Genomic DNA, 12,223 nt, shown 5'->3' on the forward strand with positions numbered 1-12,223 from the left:
AATTCAGTCACTCAGCTTCAGAAACAATTTACTCACATTGGGATGATCCACAGGAATGCCAAGGAATCTGGAAGATCTATGACAGAGGAAGTCTTCACTTGGAGGAATCACATGGGAAATTTCCATGCTAGTAGAGTCATATAGAATTTTTATATTTGCGATTATTTTTCTGTATAGTAGGCTTCAATTCTCTAAAACGAATTGCTCACATATGTCAAAATTTCAGTGTTTCTTGAAGTTCATAGATTTATACTGAGGTAACCCTCCCCAGTATCAGATGAAAAAACTAAACTAAACCTCCATGTCTTATTTTTGAAGAACAAAGACATGTATTTTCTAACATTTTTTAATGAGAAAAATTTTTATACCAGAGAAAAGTTTTTGACCATCCAAAACAATAGATTGGTTGTGGTTTATAGAGGATCTTATACAAACTGCATAACAATAATATAATTTAAAACGACAATGAAATCCTTAAGAAATTTCTTTTTCATCTAAACAGTCTTGAAAATTTTGCCTGGGAAAACTAAAAACATTTTAAAAACCAGTTAAAAATTCAAAACCTATTTAGTTTTGAAAAACTAAAAATATTTTTAAAAAACTAAACAGAACATTTGTTTAGAAACATTATCCTGAAAAGTAAATTTGTGATTACCTGTCTCAAGAGAAGCACCATTCCTGTATGAATCAACCAGGATCATCAAAAGTCCAAATCTCACTGCCTAACTTGTATCAGCCACAAAAGTAGCATGAAGGAAATGTGATACCGCCCCGCCAGAGTAATGAAGGGTATTTACAGAGTTCCGTTGCAGATCCAGGGACAGTCGTTTAGAACAGATTGCTCTTTCAGATCAACTTTAATAACTTAGTCTGTGTGGTGTTCTTAGTCTGTCTGTGTGGTGTTCTTAGTCTAGAGTGTTGGTGGGGGTGGATAATGACTAAGGTGACTAAAGAAACAGGCTTTCTTGATCTCTCCTTAGACTAGAGGAACAGAATAGTGAAGACACTCTGAAGAATAAAGAGTAAGGGATGCACAAGATACCATACACAAGATGCATACACAAGATGCATATAACATATGTAAATAATTTTTTGGTACCAAACTGAGACTACGGTCAATGCATTTATTAAGGTAAATATGGGAAAACAATCAATTGTGATAATATTTCATGTTTGCTCCCGCAGTTATAGTTCAATTAAATTAAAGCTTTACTATGTGGTTCTCATTGAAACATAATAAAACTTGCTTTACTTGTGCTTTTGGTATGTAATATATTTCAATGTTCTCACTTTTTTTTCGTTTTTAAAATAGAAATATAATCTCCTTATGTTGCCCAGGTTGGTCTTGAACTCCTGGCCCTAAACAACCCTTCTGCCTTGGCCTCTCAAAATGCTGGGATTATAGGCATGAGCCACCATGCCTGGCCCATACTTTTTAAAAAGTATTATTTCCAGGAAGAAAATCTGTTCATAACTTTTAAAAAGAGCATCCTGTGACTAACACTAAGTTACTGAATAAATCTGAAACAATATGTGTCATGTATGTAATTTCTCAAGGTATACAGTTGATTTCTGCTTTCCACCACATTAATTTAATTATATTAATACGCATTTAAATATGCTATAATCTTGGTAGAAATAAGTTAACATCCTTTAGCATGTGTTAGGCACTATGCTAAGCTCTTTACATACATTTGTGCTTTATTAAATGTATTCCCTTAACAATCTATGAAGTTGGTGCTGTTAAAATTCTTATTTTATAGATGAGAACCTGAGGCTTAGAAAGAAGTTAAAAACTTGCCCGAGGTCACACGAGTAAGTGACTGAGCCAAAATTCAACCTAAGTCTGTGTTCATAACAATGCAAACATTTAAATGCTTACATTTCCAACATATTTGTGAAAAAATTTCAGGCAAAAATGAACATAGAACGTACATCTCTTTTAGTAAATATTCTAAGGGAACACTATATAGGACTTTGTTTATAATTTCTCTGACCAAAACCAACTCTGAAATTCTTTTGTATGACTAAGCAAACAAAAAGAAGAGATAATTTAGAAAGAAAAAAGCATATGTTTTCAAGTAAACTCTATCTGCATTATTTTAGCAGGGAACATGAATTGATATATAGACTGGAGCATTAGGCATTAGTGCTGAAAGGAAGGGCATTGGAAGTATTTGGAATATTTTGACAGACTTTTTTTTTTGGTCTATTTATTATAGTCATTGTGCTGAAGCAGTTTAAGAGCTTTGTTCTTTTCAAAATAAATTTAGATACTTTGGTGCTATTTCTGAACACATCTAAATGGGTCAATACATTTTTTGCAAATTAGGGGTAGGAAAATAGCATTTTGAATATTCCTTCTTCATAATATTAGCATGAAATATGCCGATAAACCAGGCTCTAAGTGATTCCACTCAGATTCTATTTTTGGTCAGCTCGGACATCTCTGAAAGTTGAAAGCAAAGTTCACTGTTCTCACTCATGACCCAAATAATCACACTAACACTAATGATATGAGGGAAAGGAAATAGAAACTAATATTTCATACAAGTGTATTCTAGGCTGGAGAGTAGACTAAATTTATTTCACTTAATTCTCACAGCAACACTGCAAAGTACTGTCATCTGCATGCTCCTGGAAGGAAATGAAGTCTTAAAGAATTGTAACTTTCCCAAAGTTATCCAACCAGTGAGCTGTGTAGTTGAGTGGATTCAAACCTAGGCCTTATAGTTTAGAACTTACACTCTTTTCATGGGCTCCCACTGTGTTCTCAGGAAGAGTAAGTTTTAAGGTTAGTACCAAAATCAGAAATTACCCAAAGGAGGAAATTCATCATGATTTTCATATGTGTTGATAGGCAGGATTGTTAAAGCTATTACTTTGGTTTTATTGACTTTGTGTTTATTTAACAAAAAGCAGGAAGAGAACAGAAGAATAGCATATGACTTAGGTCTAGGACTATTTCACAAGAGGACTCAGTTAAATTGATTGACTGAAATAGGAACAGTTAATTCACATTTCTGAGAAGTTATCATCTTATTACACATAATTTCTCATAAAATTAGTAAATGCCGGCCGGGCTCAGTGGCTCAGCCTGTAATCTCAGCCCTTTGGAAGACCGAGGCGAGTGGATTGCTTGAGCCCGTGGGTTTGAGATCAGCCCAGGCAACTTGGCGAGACTGCTTCTCTACAATAAACGAGAAATTAGCCGGGAGTGGTAGGTAGTGCACTCCTGTAGTTCCGGCTACTTGGAAGGCTGAGGCAAAAGGATCGCCAGAGCCCAGCAGGTCGATGCTGGAGTGACTGTGAACGCTCCAGCCTGGGTGAGAGGGTAAAACTCCAACTCCAACTAAAAAAAAAGAGTTAGTAAATCCCAAAGGATTGCCTAAGAGGGAAATGTACAGAAGAAGAGCTTGGAGAATATAAACCATGGAAAATTCAAAAGGAATTTGTGTCTTATATCTCTATCCAAGTTCACATTTTTATTTGCCTATGGATCTATTTATTTGATGTTTTCTTGTTTTAGCAAACTTCCTTCAACTACACAGGCAGCATACCTTTATGTAGGAAGACTTGCAACATCTTTTTGTTTTGCTTTTCTCATCCATTCTGCTCATCTTCAAATTACTCTTCATCCCAAACTAAGAATGGATTAGTTAAAACATAGTACAAGCAAAGTCTCTTGGTTCAATGTAGTTATTAGTTGTGTCAATATCTTAGAGCTTTTTTTCTTTTGTCTTCTACCCTAGACAGTGAGCTTTAATTCAAAATGTGGGTGATAATGTCACTAAAAGGAATAGATAAACAGACAATGTTACAGAGAATTTAAATTTACCACAGTGTAGACTTAGCTGGGGATAAATATATTTGTAGACAGTCCACTGGCCTGGCAATATTGTATTTTAATCAAGAATAAGAAATGCCCTGGTATAATCAGAAATTTGATCATCTTGGCTTGTCGGTGACCAGCACTGACCAAGGGTGGGTTAGGACCCGCACCGGAGAATCAGGAGACAGCGAGAAGACCACTCGGAGGCAGTTCTTCTGGGAACAGTCTGATCAGGACTAGAGCCGATTTTATTCAAACCTTTTCCAACTTATATACCATTTTCTATACCCTCCAGCAGTGTGATAATCACTTACTAGGGGCGTACAAGTTCCGATTGCTTTACAAACCATGCATCACAAGACCATCACGAGACTTGCAAGTTTCGAGCAAACAATTCGAACTCCATGATGCCTGACATGCTTCACAAAACTTACATCAAGGTCACAGGTGCACAATTTCAATTGTTCCTAATGTCTTCCATAGTGTTCAATAAATCATTCATATTATACTCTTTGTTCTAAACCCTGATTAATACAAAAAACTTTTCTGAGTTAATTCTAGGTTTAATCCAAGTTCACTGACTCCAAATATTTTTAACGATTAATATTATCAACTTAACACAATACTATAATCTATAAGTTTACTTAAATGACTTAGCTGTTCTATTAACCTATTATGATTCAACGTAGTGTCCTGTAATTCTATAACAATTAATTCAAATCTCATTCCTTACCATGACTTATATGAGTTTCATAAACCTAAACTTTAATTTTTATATGATCTAGTGATTGGACTTTAACCCAAAACTTAAATCCTTTTTCCTAGTACATTAATACATGGCTACGTGTAAAATTTCCTATTGTTATATTAGAAGCAAAAACAGCACTGTTGGGAAAATTTTGGTATACTTAAAATTGGCCTACAGGAACAGGAACTAAAGTCATAATCTGAGAAAAGGAAACTTAAAGGCTTAAACAAAACTTAAAAGTTTTCTATGAATGCTTACTACTGTTTAAATCTTTTCGATGGAAATTGTATCATCTTAAATGTATGTTTTATCTAAACAAGTCTATTCTAAAAATCAAATAGTAGCTGTCACACTCTTGGATAATGGGCTGCACAGTTACCATGACAATGACCTCGGGCTGAAGTAAACGGAGTTCCCTAGAAAAACGTCCTGCCTGGCTAGGGGCAGGGCAATAAAACTATTATGATAATTTAGTTTCTAATCTTAATCCTAGGAGAAACTGCCTTTGGGAACAAGAGCTGACTAACCAGTCTACAAGGAAATAGAAGTAAAAAAATATCTAGAAAGAAGTACAACTTAGAAGGGACAAGGTCATAAAAAATAATTCTGCTATGCAACTTTCCATCAGGTGTATAGAGATTTACTTATAAGTTTTACTGCCATGTATGCACACTGGTCACTAATCACATGCCAATATTATAGGTATAACTGATATCCTATGTCAGAGGCGATCTTCCAGATGGGCCTTTACAGGCCTCAGCCATGTAGCTATAGATGTTGGCTCCCAACATTGGCCCTTTGAAATATAAAAACCTTTCTGGTCTTACCTGCCACCATTCTACACAATTTCTTATCTCCAACCAAAATGTTTCACCAATATTTCCTTGCCTTCTCTTTCCTCCATGCCTTTGTTCACTGTTTTTCCACTTATTATATAATAAAACAACTACTAGCTGCAGCATTCCTTATATTGTTGAATTAAACCACCTTTCCATTTATGTATTTATGTTCTATCTACTCAACTAGATCAACTCCTTGAGAATTAGAACTAGAAAAGAATTTTTCTTGATAAGCTACACAGTTTTCATTTCAAGGCATGGCACAAAGTAGCCATGCAATAAATATTTGTCTGACATGCAATAAAAATTATGTATAAATTGTCCTAAATTATTCACTAAATTCAATACATATTTATTGAACATTTATTGTGTATCAAGGAAGATCAATTGGCCTAAACTCTCAACCACATTAATTGATTTAATTGTCATTAATGATTATGATATTTGTTAACACAGAAATACTATTAAAAATTAAATCAAATGAAGAAGGGAGGTAAAAATGATTGGATGCCCGTCACAAAGTGAGGAATTATATGTGCTTTTGGTTTAATGAATGCTTACAATTTCTTAGATAATTGGTATGGGAATCCTTGCTTTGCTTGATGCTGTTTACAGCACCCACTTTGCCCAAAGGTTTTTCCGTAGAGCACCTTACCTTCTGCATTTTTCTGAACTGGCTTACTACTATTTTTCCTGACCATCTTTGCACAACCTTTGTCTTATATCAGGTCCTTGCTTTCTGTCTATCCCAGGATTAGACTCTTTTTTGCTTCTGTATGCTGCTTCTAAAGAGTTTTGTACATCACGACCCTAAACAGATAGCTCTGTTCATTCTCATGCCCTCGTTTTGGGGATTCACAGCACAAGTCACAGACTGAGTTTTCTGTTTGCCCAGAAATCAAGAGTGTACTTAAAACACACATGATATTTTCTAATTTCAATCAAGGTTGAAACTATTTGTGACTGACTCCAAACTGAATATACTTCCTGAAAGGCAGATCAACCAGAATGAATTACTTAGCCCTCTAAGTGACCCTAGCTGATCCCAGCCCAGCGTCCACATCACCCAAGCATTGTTGCTCATATTTGATACCTAATTTAGTTTAATACAACATTCCAGGAGGTATGGGTCATTATCCCTATTTTATGGAGGATAAAACTGAAAAAAATTATATGCTACTGTGGTTTTTGCAAATACAAGTCCCTGAAAAAGTCTCAGGAAGTATTCTTTGAGATCATCCAAGGTATACTATATCATTATCCTCTTTTTATAGAGGAGGAAACTGAAGATCAGAGAATAAATTGCATAAAGCCACTAAAAGCTATGATTCACACCTAAGGTCTACATGACGCCCAAGCCCAAGCTATGCTCTACTATGCCACACCACCTTTCAAAGGCATGCACATTCATTAGTAATATACTTAGAAATCAATTTGAAAAAAACTTCAGAAGATATAGAGTAACAAGAAGGGGACATCTGGTGATATTGGGATTATGTTGATTTAGTGACTTTCTCCAAAGTGCTTCCAAGTCCTTGGAAATCCAGATGATTTATTATCTCTGACTAGTCAGAGAAGCAACTTAAAGGCAGTGAAGCAACAATAAATAATAAGCAATTTCCTCTATGCATTTCTATCTGCAAATTAGTGGATATAGTAAAATTAGGCATGAGAGACCATGTAGCTACTATATTTCATGTAGATATCTACTTAACATTTTATCTTCTCAAAATTATTTACAATCATATGTTGGTTATTACATGCCAATAAAAAAAATGATGACAACAAAAACAAAACAACACTACTGCTCTGGCAATTGGTCTTTATTATTATTATTTTGTACATAGGAAAGTTAAACAGTAGAAAGTCCATGTTTTATGCCAATGTCAATCAGTGGTAAAACTCAGATTTCCAAGCTGACATTAAGTCTAATGAGAGCTATTTGGGGGAATACTTCGAACTAACTATTCACAAAACTGGAGCAATCAGCATATGCCAAGTAAGACAAGAGTTTTGAGTAACTGTGTATAGAAGGCCACTAAAAGAAACATTAAAAGGTGGTTGGTTATACATGGAACCCACCCAGGTGCTCATCAACAATGGACTAGATAAAGAAAATATGATACATATACACTATGGAATACTGTGCAACCATAAAAAAAGAATGAAATCATGTCATTTATAGCTGGAGGCCACTGTCTTAAGTGAATTATCACAGAAACAGAAAACCGAATACCACATATCCTCATTCATAAATGGAACTAAATACTGGGTACATAAGTGCACAGAATGGGAGCAATAAGGGATGGGAGGGATGGGGAATAAGCATTTAAAAATCACCTCTTGGGTTCCATACTCACTACTGGTGGGGTAGGCTCATCAGAAGCCCAAACCTCACAGTCACAAAATATACCTATGTAACATCTTCACATATACTCCTTGCATCTAAAATAAAATACAATTAATGTTTAAAAGATGTTATCTCTTATGGCCTGGGCACTTCGGGTTTTGTTCAGGAATTGGTTGCCAGTTTCAACTTCCATAAGAGTGTCTCCTACATTTTCTCAGGTTCTTACAGTTAGAGGTTTTACATTTAGGTCTGTGATCAATTTAGAGTTACTTTTTGTGTATGGGGATAGGTAGGGGTCCTGTTTTAATCTTCTGCATGTGATCAGCCAGTTTTCCCAGCACCATTTACTGAATAGGTTCTCCTCTCCCCAGTAGTGGGTGGTGGAGGCTTTGTTGAAGATGAGCTAGTTGAGAAATTGAGGTTTTACTTCTGGAATCTTGATTCTATTCCATTGGTCTATATGTCTGTTCTTGTATCAATACCAGGCTGTTTTGATTATTGTAGCTTTACAATATAGTTTAAAGTCTGGGAGTGTGATACCTCCTACTTTTTTTTTTCCTGAGGATTGTTTTGGCTATTCTTGGTTGTTTATGTTTCCATATGAATTCCTGTATTGTTTTTTCTAGGTTTGAGAAGATTGTTGCTGGTAATTTGATGGGTATTGCATTAAATCTGTACATTGCGTTAGGTAAAATAGATATCTTAAAAATGTTGATTCTTCTAATCCATGAGCATGGAATATTTTTCCACTCGTTTGTGTTGTCTTTGATTTCTTTGAGTAGTGTTTTGTAGTTTTCATTGTAAAGTTCTTTTACATCTCTGGTTAGGAAGATGCCAAGGTATTTCATTATTTTGTGGCTATTGTAAATGGAATTGTGCTCTTAATTTGGGTTTTTGTTTGTTTATTATTGGTGTATAGAAATGCGATTGTCTTTTGTACATTTATTTTATACCCTGAGACTTTGCCAAAGTCCTTTATCAGTGCAAGGAGATTTTTGGCAGATTCTCTTGGGTTTTCAAGGTATACAATCATGTCATATTCAAAGAGAGATAGCTTGACTTCCTCTTTTCCTATTTGGATACGCCTGATCGCCTTATCTTCTCTAATTGCTCTAGCTAGGACTTCCAATACTATGTTGAACAGGAGGGGTGACAGTGGGCATCCTTGTCTTGTTCCAGTTTTCAGGGGAAATTGTTCCCATTTTTCTCTGTTTAAGAATATGCTGGTTGTGGGTTTCTCATAGATGACTTTTACTATTTTGAGGTATGTCCCACCTATGCCTAGATGTTTGGGGTTTTTATCAAGAAGCGATGCTGGATTTTATCAAAAGCTTTTTCTGCATCTAATGATATAATCATGTGGTTTTTGTTTTTATGTCTATTGATGTATTTAATTACATTTTATGAATGTTGAACCAGTCTTGCATCCCGGGGATAAAGCCTACTTGGTCGTGATGGATGATTTTTGAGATGTGTTGTTGAATCTGGTTTGCTAGGATCTTGTTGAAAATTTTAGCATCTATGTTCATCAAAGATATTGGCCTGTAGTTCTCTTTCTTTGTTGGGTCTTTACCTGGCTTGGGTATTGATGTGATATTAGCTTCATAAAATGATTTGAGGAGAATTCCATCTTTCTCATCACCTGGAATACTTTCAGTAGGATTGATATCAGTTCCTCCTTGTGTGTTTTGTAGAATTCTGCTGAAAAACCATCTGGTCCAGGCCTTTTTTTTTTTGTAGGTAGTTTTCTTACGACATAATCAATTTCCTTGATTGTTATTGGTCTATTTAGGGCCTCAGTTTCTTCTTGTGTGATGTCAGAAAGTCCTCCATTTCCTTTAGGTTTTCAAGTTTGCTTCTATACAATTGTACATAGTAATCTCTGATGATCTTTTATACTTCTTCAGGGTCAGTTTATCTTTTGTGTTTCTGATTGAGTTTATTGGGCTTTCTCTCTGTTTTTCTTGGTCAGTCTGGCTAGGGAACCATCTATCTTGTTTATCCTTTCAAAGAACCAGCTTTTTGTTTCATTGATTTTTCTGTATTATCTTTTTGTCTTCTGTGTCCTGGACTGACAAGCTTCTGCAAAGCCAAAGAAACTATCAAGAGAGCAGGGAGACAGTTCACAGACTGGGAAAAACTATTTGCCAACTCCATGTCTGACAAAGGCCTAACATCAAGTATCTACAAGGAACTCAAACATGCTGAAAAGAGAAAAACAAACAGCCCCATTACAAAGTGGGCTAAAGATATGAATAGACACTTCTCAAAAGAATACATAAGAGTAACCAACAGATATATGAAAAAATGTTCAGTCTCACTAGTCATCAAGGAGATGCAAATTAAAACTACACTGTGATACCACCTAATTCCAGTCAGAATGACCATCATCAATAACTCAAAAAAATAACAGATGCTGGAGAGGATGTGGTGAAAAGGGAACACTTCTACACGGTTGGTGGGAGGGCAAATTAGTTTAGCCTTTATGGAAAGCAGTGTGGCAATTCCTAAAAGTTCTAAAAATCGACCTTCCATATGACCCTGCAATCCCCCTACTGAGAATATACCCGGAAGAACTCAGGTCACTCTATAAAAAAGATACTTGCACACGTATGTTTACCGCAGCATTGTTCACAACAGCAAGAACATGGAACCAACTGTGCTGCCCATCAAACGAGGACTAGATTTAAAAAATGCAGTACATATACACAATGGAATACTACGCAGCCATAAAGAAGAACAAAATCATGAACTTCACAGTAACCTGGATGGAATTAGAGTTTATAATACTGAGTGATCTCTTACAGAAACAAAGAGCTGAGTATCACATGTTCTCGCTCATAAGTGGACCTTGAACAACTACCATATTACTACAAGAAAAGGATTGAAAGTGGCGGAAACTGTGTGGTGAGGGTGGGTGGTGGGAAGGTGGGATTGACAATAGTTGATATCTGCCTAGGGAAGGGATAGGCACACCTCATCGATAAGAGTAACTGCATGGTGAATATTTGTATACCTAGCCCTGAATTATACCCCATAATTTTAAATAAAAATTAAAAGAGGAAAAATAATTTTTTTAAAGATGGTCATAGATTATTTTATGTCTCTAGAGAGTAATTACTGCAAATATTATTTTACTAAGTCTTAAGAAAAATGTGAAAACCAGATTAAATTATTTTATTAATTGAAACAGATCTAACTGTTGCGTACATGAACTTTAAAGTTCACTTAGTATTAAAAACTTCTTCCCTAGCTACTATGGAAAACCTCATAAAATAGAGACCCAGAGTATTAAAAAATTTTTGTATTTTCTTTCTAATTTTGCATGAATAGTAGGTGGAAAGACTCCAGCTACTATGTTAACAAAAAACAGTAGCTGGACTGCTTATTTGGCAATCGTTCACTGCGTTTGTGTTGGGATAAAGTGGCTAACAGAGTTTTATTTTATTTGATCCTCTCAAATTAATTTATATCCTAAATCTATTAATTAAGAAAGTGAAAGGCAGAGAATGTTTCCAAGCTCAGGTAATGTTTAGCTCAAACACTAACAACAACAAAAAATAGATAAGCATAAAAGTTATTGTAAAATTGAGATCTTTAAATTCAGAATAATGATGAATCTGAATGAAATTTAAGAAAGATACACATCTTTTGGAAACAAATAATAATAAAAACTAGTACCAGAAGATGAACAATTTTCAAGTTGGGATATTGATATATGTCTCATTTGGTTTGGACACAGAATTTTTAAAAATTATATCAACTACATACTGGCCAAAGAAGATATCAAATAAATATTATAATTAGGCAAAGAGTAATTGCATTTAGAGCTGAATTTCAATTCCGTCACTTACTATCTGAGAAACTTTAGGCAAGTTATTTAATCTTTTTGTGCCCCAGTTTTCTCATCTCTGAAAAAGGGGAAAATGCTAATATTTTATCAGTTTCCTCATCTCTATTTTTATTTTTTATTTTTTTGAGTTGGAGTCTCACTCGATCGCCCAGACTGGAGTGCAGTGGCCGCTCCCGGCCACCGCAGCCTCGACCTGCTGGGCTCCGGCGATCCTTCCGCCTCAGCCTTCTGAGTAGCCGGAATTACAGGCATGAGCTACCACGCCCGGCTGATTTTTTGATTTATTGTAGAGATGAAGTCTCGCTGCCCAGGTGGGTCTCGAATCCGCGGGCTCAGGCAATCCACTCACCTCAGCCTCCCAAAGGCGCGGGATTACAGGCTGAGCCACTGAGCCCGACTCCTCATCTCTAAAAAAGTGGAAAATACCTAACTTGAAAGAATGTTGTGAGAATTGAGTTAATACTCTTAGAATAATATTTGGCTCCTAGCAAGTGGTCAGTAAATGGTAGCTATCATTATTACCATTATTATTACAAAATATATATTTAAAATAAACATCTTTTAGACTTCTTCCTGAAGTCACAGAGTGAAGTATACACAG

Source organism: Carlito syrichta, unplaced genomic scaffold, assembly GCF_000164805.1.
Source record: "Carlito syrichta isolate Samal-C Ts95f unplaced genomic scaffold, Tarsius_syrichta-2.0.1 Scaffold305686, whole genome shotgun sequence".
In the NCBI taxonomy this organism is placed as follows: Eukaryota; Metazoa; Chordata; class Mammalia; order Primates; family Tarsiidae; genus Carlito; species Carlito syrichta.